Source organism: Octopus bimaculoides, chromosome 3 (genome assembly GCF_001194135.2).
Source record: "Octopus bimaculoides isolate UCB-OBI-ISO-001 chromosome 3, ASM119413v2, whole genome shotgun sequence".
Classification (NCBI taxonomy): Eukaryota; Metazoa; Mollusca; class Cephalopoda; order Octopoda; family Octopodidae; genus Octopus; species Octopus bimaculoides.
Window position 1 is genome coordinate 164,708,342 of NC_068983.1, and position 9,515 is coordinate 164,717,856.

General features: G+C 34.3%; 1 protein-coding gene across 1 annotated transcript in view; it reads left to right on the forward strand.

Moving 5' to 3' along the window:
• Nucleotides 1-9,515, forward strand: part of LOC106880256 (neuroglobin) — a 126,011-nt gene that overhangs the window by 34,741 nt on the left and 81,755 nt on the right. The gene's annotated exons all lie outside the window — the stretch shown is intronic.

A 9,515-nucleotide genomic window follows, 5' to 3' on the forward strand; every position in this document is an offset into this window, starting at 1 on the left:
CCTCCTCTTCCTTCTTCTTCTTCTCCTCTTCCTCCTCCTCCTTCTTCTTCTTCTTCTTCTTCTTCTTCTTCTTCTTCTTCTTATTATTATTATTATTATTATTATTATTATTATTATTATTATTATTATTATTATTGCCATTTGTTTGGTTTGGCTTAATTTTTTCATGATTGCTACCATATTCTCATTATGAGCATTATATTTTTATGTTCTGCATACGATCTGCCAAGAATTCGATTTCTAAGTCTGCTATCTTCTGGGTCCCGTAGCTGTATCTTATAAAATTCATTTCTCTGAAGGCATCCAATATTGCTTTTAAATCAGAGTAATTTTCTTTCAATATATTAAATGTGGATTCCTCTTATAATTTCGTGTGTGACGTAGAATGTAGCTGTTAAATATGAACGTAGTATTGAGATGTATTACTCTGTCCATTCGCATCTCTTTTTGCTATCTTTACTGGACTTTACAAGTAATGTCAGTTTAACCCTTCATTTAGATTATCATCTCTGTCGGTTGGTAACGGATTATGTATTTCTTACGATGCGATTTTTTTTCACATTTAATTTTGTTTTATACATCATGGGCCAAAATTGAATGTCAGCATTCCCGTTTAAATCCTGGCTGAATGTTTCCACTGCTTTTGTTCCTATTGATTGCTATATTTTTTAAAATTTGTGTGGTTTAATGTGGTTTGACAGAGATTTTGACTTTTACGACATTAGTACACTAAAATTCGGTTACTAATAGGACATTAGTGTCAACATTAACGCGACGTAAAGAACATTAACATTTTACTGGTGGTGAGTTAAGTTATTACTTACACAGCTACTTTTGGACATTTTCCTCGTTTTATTCGATGTTCTTCGATGGATTTTGAATCAGTGTTAATGGATATTTTTTTCGGAGCACTAAAATAGCTTTATCTTCGGTTAAACATTCCCGACGCTGAAATAGAAAGAGAGAGAGAGGGAGAGAGAGAGAGAGAGAGAGAGAGAGAGAGAGAGAGAGAGAGAGAGAGAGGAGGAGGTGAGACAGAAAGAGAGATGTCACAATTTGAAAACATTCTACTATCGCAGACGAAAGAATAGCACCGAAGATTCATAACTGTTTTTTTTTTCTTTCTTTTTTATCCTTTCCAAGCTCACTGGATTCTCTGAATGATTGTTGCCTCGTCATACAACCGCAAGAGGCTTCAGACACTAGTTTGTATTAATTATTCTCTAAATTCACTTGTTGCTATATGTAATATGAGACATATCTAAGCAATAAAGTTATAGTATGTTGTCAACGTAATGTGACAGTCCCATAAAAGGGAAGAATGCTACTGTTATTTAGCCCTAGGAAATACCGTTTCCTGTCGGACTTGACAAATTTCCTGTGTTCTTATGTTATCTCCACTCTGAAAACATAGGACACAGGAAATGTGTCGAGTCCAACAGGAAATGGTGTTTCCTAGGGCTAAATAACAGTTGTATTCTTCCCTTTCATAGGACTGTCACATTAAGTTAACAACATACTATCACTTTATTGTGTTGCTACTGCATAAATCTCTCTGAGAGATTTATAAATATATTATTTATATCTAAGCAAGTTTATAGGAAGAAGAATTCTGGACCAAGATGCTGGTTTGTTACCGAAGCTACTTGGTAATCAATAAAAGAAAACAATTAAATGAAGAGGCAGTGGCTTAATCCATTTATATTTATTTAGCATTGCTAGAAGTAAATTATAATCTGATAAGAATATTAAACCATTAGTTCAAAGTACTTTCCGCTCAATAGACAATGTAGGACTATTAAATAAGAAGAGAACTGAGTATGTTAAAGAAAAACACCATTAGTTTATATTTCAGAACTCATAGAAGAAACGTTCCCTTGGATGTGACAAACAAATTCTCGATGTGCTAAGCTGATGGTTGCAGCAATACTTTGTCAAAGTTGGACAAACAAGAATAATATTAGAATTTGTTTGGAAAGAAATCCTGCATATTCTAATACAATGACTAAGTAACTACTTTAACATGATTAATGTGAAAAATTTTGATATATCAAGAGATGAATAAATATTAAAACTTTCTGATTGATCTAAAAAAGACATCGTTGGAGATAGAATATGTTTGAATACAACCATTTCAGTTCCTCCGCAATGAATTATCTTTTTCTCATATCATCAGCTAGAGTCATACAAGTTTCAAACATAGCAATTTCTCAAACGCTCTCTCTAAATCATCTGCTAAATATATTCTTGTGAGACTTCTCGTCTGTTCGTATTTCTTTGAAAAATAAATTTGCCATATCACGATTTCTCCTTTTCTATTCCTCGGCATCTTTTTCATTTATCTTCATTTCTTCTGTATCTCCAGTATTTGTCTTCATTTATTGATTTCTACTGACTGTTTCGTCTTCTCTTACGGTTATGACATTCTGTTCTTCATCAGTATTTTTCCCTTCATTTTGTTATCTCTCATACATCGTTTTCTAAACATATATTTCGGGTTAGTTTAACTATTCACGAAGAAAAATAATTTTATAAACACTGATAACGCAAGACTCTATCAGAATTAGAATAGAATGACTGTAAATATGTCATGGCTCACACGCTTTCTTTTGTTCTGGCATTTAGTCTTTAGTCATAACTCAATTTGAAGGCACGATTAACACAACTAACAACACCGATATTTGCAGTCTCATCATGAAATTTGGGAACAATAAAATTCGTCCTATCATGTTTTCGATGAGATCAATTACATTCAGCAGAAAATGTAATTTGACATTGTAAAATCTGATTGTAAAATGGAAGTGATAAACTTTGATGTTATCTTCTGCATATGCTGAATTCCACTACGGTCAGAGAAATTTCCAATGTTTAGAAGAAACGGATGTGCGATTGAGATTTACTCGTGTTAGAAGCGTAAGAAGCAGTGAAAATTATTCTTAAATTTTTGAATTCTTAGATTACAAAATCTAAGTCTCGTTCTCGTGGGCGTTATTTCATTTCAGTTATTTCTCAATTCTCTTGGAACCGGCGTTGATGTCACAAATTCTCCTTTCTCCGATAAGAATGAACCAGTTTGGTGCAGGAAAGGACAATCATGTAAATAGCCACGTGGGTAAAACCTAGATAAATTTTTTGTAGCATTTATTATTATTTTCGGGACGTTCTTTTCTAAACCAGAATGGCAGTATGCATGTCCCCCACCCCTCTCTCTCTCTCTCTCTCTCTCTCTCTACGTGTGTGTGTGTGCGTGTGCGTGTGTGCTAAAACCTATCATTATGACACAAAATATTTCGAGTGATAGAACCACGAAAACTGGGTACGGTTATCTGGAAAGGATAGAATAGGTGTACAAAGAAAGACAGGGAGAAAGAGAAACAGACAGACAGACAGCAAGAGAGCGAGATAGAATTGTTTTGTGAAGGGAAATAAACTGCGATGGATGAAGAAATATAGAGAGGATGAACATTACAAGAAAATAAGGCAAATATGAAATGGAAAGAGAAAGAGCGAGAGAGAGAGAGAGACAGAGAAAGAGCGAGAGAGAGAAAGAGAGAGGGGGGAATAAGATAAAATGTAAACGAAATTTACAAATGGTCGGAAATGCATCTTTAACGGTAATTCTAAATGGTTATTTGGATGCATGGATAAAATTCCTCAGGCATTCAACTCTTTGAAGCTTTTACTACTCCCTAACAGATAATTAAAAAAAAAACTCTCAAAGATCCCCTTCTAAAGCAGCTTATATTGTTCTCACTGAAGATAGTACAAAACAAATATAGTTTCTGAATAATCTTTACACCATATTCCGTTAAAGGAGTTTTTTTCTTAATTTACATATTTATGTCAGGTTGCGGAATGGCGGAAAAATCTTTAGCATTTGGTCCGTCTTTACGTTTTAAGTTCAAATTCCACTGAGGTCGACTTCCATTTTACAATCAGTTTTTACAATCTCAAATTACATTTTCTGCTGAATGTAATTAACCTCATTGAAAACATGATAGGATGAATTTTATTTTCCCCAAATTTCATGATGAGACTGCAAATATCGGTGTTGTTAGTTGTAACTTACTCTTTCCCCGAAATTGCTGGCCTTGTGCTAGAATTTGAAACCAATTTACGTATCCTTCCAATCCAAGAATCATTTACTGTTTTACATTGTGACTAATTACATTATGCTATCACTGTTTTAAATCTACTCTGTATGTTTCCAGGTACCACCTCATACACCTCCCACATCCATTCTCTCTACCTCATTTATCCCTCTCTGTTTCTTCAATCTCCTCCTTCCACTCTCCCCCTTCCACTCTCCTCCTTCCAATCTCCTCCTTCCACTCTCCTCCTTCTCATCTCCTCCTTCCAATCTCTATGTAAACACAGCTTTTCTTGAGCTTCTTTCAATACAATTCCAAAATCCAAAAGACGAAATTTTAATCAATTGTAATCCTACTGATTCGTTTGAAACACTTTTATGATGACACACTCAGTTTATCTCTCTGCTTCTCTGTCTCACGCTTCTTTTCTTTAAATACATGCAAGCAGATACAGGTACACGTGCATGGATATGTAAATATACAAACCTATATGTGTGCGTGTTTGTGCGTGTTTGTGCGTGTTTTTGTGTGTGTGTGTGTGTGTGTAGTTGAAGTCTATAGAAAAACGAAATGCGACAGGTGTATTAACAACAAGTGTATTAGTTTGACGTTCGGGAAAATGAAAAACAGTCTTTTACGCTTCAATAGAAAGGAATAAGAGAAAATTAACAGTTAATGAAAAAATGAACAGAGAGCGAATGAAACCACCTTGTAGATGTCAGCGGGCCGAAAGAGTAAAACAGAAGTGGATTTTGTGAACACGCTGTACACAAAAAATATAGGTGCCAAAAGCTCAGCCTTTAACAACTTGGCGTAGAATACTAAACCACCAAGTAATTAGGATGTATGAGCGCCCCAATATAAAGCTGATGGAATATTTCCAAGTCAGGTATTTAAGGATATGCCACAGGTGTAAATTAAGTATGACGCAACAGAGGAATTTTATATGAGATAAGAAGAGAATAATACTGATATATGGCCATGATTGATTTTATCGTCTCTTCAGCAAGATAATCCTTTTATTTTTCTATTTCCATGAAAGCCCTCAGCTGAAATATAACTAACTAAAATATCTAGCTGGCACTCCGTCGGTTACGACGACGAATGGCGCAGTTGATCCGATCGACGGAATAGCCTGGTCGTGAAATTAACATGTAAGTGGCTGAGCGCTCCACAGACACGTGTACCCTTAACGTGCCAGCTGGAATGTAACCCCACCATAATTTGTTGAATTGGTATTGAAGTAATCTTTAATTAAACTTACAGAAATATATATTAATCGACCTAGAAATAATTGTTTGCGTATAAGTTAAGATGTATACATTCGTTTCGTGCGTAAGAATGTTTTTTTTTTTCTCTCTAAGACAGAAATTAAAACTAAGTAATCACGACAAACATATTAGTGATTGCAAGACTTTATGACGAAATTACGAATGAATTTATTGATCAAAAGTATATTCTGAAAAATGTCGATAATATTCTAAAAGTTCTCTTCTTCGAAAATGCTACCAAAGATTTAAGGTAAAGCTGAAATTCACTTGAAAAAAAGCCAAAAAATACAAAGGCCTGGGAAAAGTAATCAGTCGACAATTTATTTTCAACGAGCAAATAAAAGGGTACCTTACAAAGAAATAAAATTATCAGTTACTGACGAACAGTTTAAGTAATTTTGAAATATAATTTGAAATATTTGAAAATATAAATTAATATTATAGCAAAATAGATGGAAGCAGCGCACTTCGTTTTGTCTTATATCTTTCAAGACCATTTGCAGCTAGAATTATCCCGAAAGTTTACATCTTGAAGAAATTCCGTGACTATTTGGAACGAAACCAATCAAGAGCCACTTTTGTAAGCCATAAGGTTTTGATCTACGCCAATCAAATTTATTGCTAGTATTTTTCGAAAGACAACATCAACTCTCTTATATTTCCTTCTCCAATATAATATAGGTATTCTCTGACTTTACGTTGCAAAACTTTTGGTCATCTCCTTCATATTTCCTTATGGTGTAATGTAAACTACGGATACAATCAAATCGATTGTTGTCTCGGTTACTCTGTGATTTCTGGATGGTTTACTGATCAGCACTTATGATTTATGATCTGGATATGTAACTATTTCTTATTTATATTCATTAAATGCTTTTGCTTGTAATTTTTTTTATGAATATGCTAGGCTCAGTATTATATCTATATGCCTTGCGCTGCATTTCGTCTCTAGACGCAGCTCTAAAGTATATGTAGCTTACGTTACATAGCTTATGATAATATGTTAATAGGTACCACAATTTTAGGGGACGTGATATGGGGCAGGATGACATTTTATTCGGAAGAGCTCCGTGTGTTATCTTAACTCTGTCTGCAGATGTATATTTCTGGATTTGTATATTTACTGTAATTGCTGCTTCTTCTAAAAGACTGTGGAATGCCAAGAATAGTAAGGAACCAGACTTTATGCCTGATAGAGTTCACTTTTGTCCATCAACTTTCAGATTTCAAATAAGACTACCATAGTCTATGCTTCATTCTTCTTAGCTGAAAGTAAAAAAGCAGCAGTATCGAAAGTAATAGTCAGACATTATGTACATATTTTCTATTTTCTTTCTTTTTTGTGTGTGCAATATAATAACATTCAAAAGAGAATAGTTTCTTTACCGATTATATGATACTCTCTGATAATAAAATCTTTATATAGCTGCTATTCTTTCCTTCAAACCATTACAACTACAATTTTCAACTAAAAATATTTTGGTATTTTGTGTTTTAAAGATTTGGAAACGGTACCCTCTACTTGAAGAATTTGATGGTCGATTTTTGATAAATTTTATTAAAATATTATTGGTATTTTATTTTGCGAATTCTAAATTTTTATCGAGATATCGACTTATTGATAGGAATTTAGCTCATATCCATTGATTAAAAACATGGTTTTGTATTTTATGATTAATGATAATTTAATAATGTCTATCTTTATATTTATTATAGTTCTACTTGAAGATGTTGTTCTGAATTTTAGAAGAATACAATTTTACCGAAGTGTACTGACACTTCATAATTTCCGAATATATTGAAATATGTTTTTTTTTTTTACATCAAGTCTCAAGCATTCTTGTTTTCTGCTCTTTTCCTTCTGCCCTCTCTCTCTCTCTCACTCTTTCTCATTCATTCTCTGTCTCAATGCTCTCTCTCCTCTCTCCTTCTCTCCCTCCCTCTCTCTCTACCTATCTATATATCTATCTCCCTCTCTCTCTCTCTCTCTCCCTCTTCCCATATTCATGACATGATTCTGCATGCATTTAAGCAGTATATACGTGTTGAATGTTCGAACCTGTGTATATTCATTTTTTATTTTTTATGAAAGTCGTTTAATGACACCGGAAGAAACTTTCTTTATGCTAAATTTTGAGTAGGCGTAGTTTATTTGATCTGAAGAAAATGGCTGGAAGACTGTCTAAAGTTAAATAACACCACAAATGATATTCTTTGGATAATAACAACAACGAATATTGGAAGTGGTTTAGTTAATCGTTCTTGAAGAGAAAATGACGAAGCGATGAATCTTGCAATCACTGGAAATAATCGATTGAGATCGCAAAGAAAGTACAAACACAAAAATACAAACAGAATGGGTTCGTAAGCACGATGGCATAGTATTTAGAATGGAAAACGGTTAGTTGGGAAGATCTTGGTTTCCCCTATAGATATTACTAAATGAATTACAAAGATTTCAACAACCAATCGACAGAAGCGGAAATTAATTCATTTATCAGCATCCGGGGATTTATTGCTTGTCTATTATAACAGAATCTTTAAGTAGGAATGATATAGCTGTGTAGTGTAGTGAAAAGGATTGAGTTAATAGAAGGTGACCGCTGTGAACACTTTGGTGAATTTAGTTCTAGTAACACGCATTCTGAGTTTGCAGCCTCTTAAAGTGCAGTTTACCATGCGCGGATTAAATAATTCAAAAAGTTTAGTTACACATAAGTTAGTATTAAAGTATTTGCGGGAAATGTTATTAAACTAGAAATAGATATTTAGTAAGAAAATATAAATATTAGCCGAATGGTATAATGTTATTTTAATATCATTTAGATTTTCCAAGCAAATACGAGACACAATTTCGGGAAGGTTTTCGAATTTAGTTTGATTTTGTAAGTGACGCGTTGCTTTCACCATTCTTCTGGTTGTAATGTTTGAGTGATTCACTCCGTAAATAACGAAAACTGTTCGTTCAGTGGCGAAGTAAGTTTGAAATATTTAGTAATTAAATTATACGCTGATGCTATTTTGTCCAGTCGTTATATTATTATAAACAACACATTAAATATAACCATAATATCATAAATATCTGAAGTTGTCGCTATCATTTACTCGAGAATGAAACTACAATTAAATATTGACTTATATCGTTTGGGTTCCAGTACATATTTATTTCTTGCTACACCTATAATATATGCTTTATATACGTTAACCATGTTCTTGTTTTTTCTTTTTTTTTTTCTTTTAAAAAGAAGCGTGTGGCGTCTCTGAATTATATCATTTGTAAAAACCCAGTCAATAATTGAACATTGTTCTACATTCACTGAACAACTTTCACTGACGAAATTATCAGCTCAAAATATCTCTAAATTTGACGCCGCATTTGCCAAACAAATGACAAAATCAGTCCCTGAACATTAGTATTTTTTTTTTTGCCATTGTATATTATATAGGATGGTGGGGGCGCAATGGCCTAGTGGTTAGGGCAGCGGACTTGTGGTCATGGGATCGCGGTTTCGATTCCCAGACCTGGCGTTGTTAGTGTTTATTGAGCGAAAACACCAAAAGCTCCACAAGGCCCCGGCAGAGGCGTGGTGGCGAACCCTGTTGTACTCTTTCACCACAACATTCGCTCACTCTTTCGTTCGGTTTCTGTTGTACCTGTATTACAAAGAGCCGGCCTTGTACTCTGTGTCACGCTGAATCTCGCTGAGAACTACGTGTCTGTGGAGTGCTCAGCCACTTGCACGTTAATTTCACGAGCAGGCTGTTCCATTGATCGGATCAACTGGAACCTTCGTCGTCGAAACCGGCGGAGTGCCACGACGATATAGGATGAATGTTGGTTTTAAATTTTATTACAAGGCCTGCAATTTCGGGGGACGGGGGAAGACAATTTTGTCGAGCTCCAGTTCACAACTGGTACTTCTTTTATCGAACCCAGAAGAGTATAACGCAAAGTCCACCTTGACGGAACTTGAACTCAGAATGTGGAAATGGAAAAAATGCCGGTAAGCATTTTACTCAGCGTGGTAACGATTTTTCCAGCTCACCACCTTTATTTATGGTGAATCTTGAAAATATAAAATGTGTTTACACTGAATTTGATTTCAGTAATGTTCATATATATAGATATGATATATCGGTTTATATACATGTA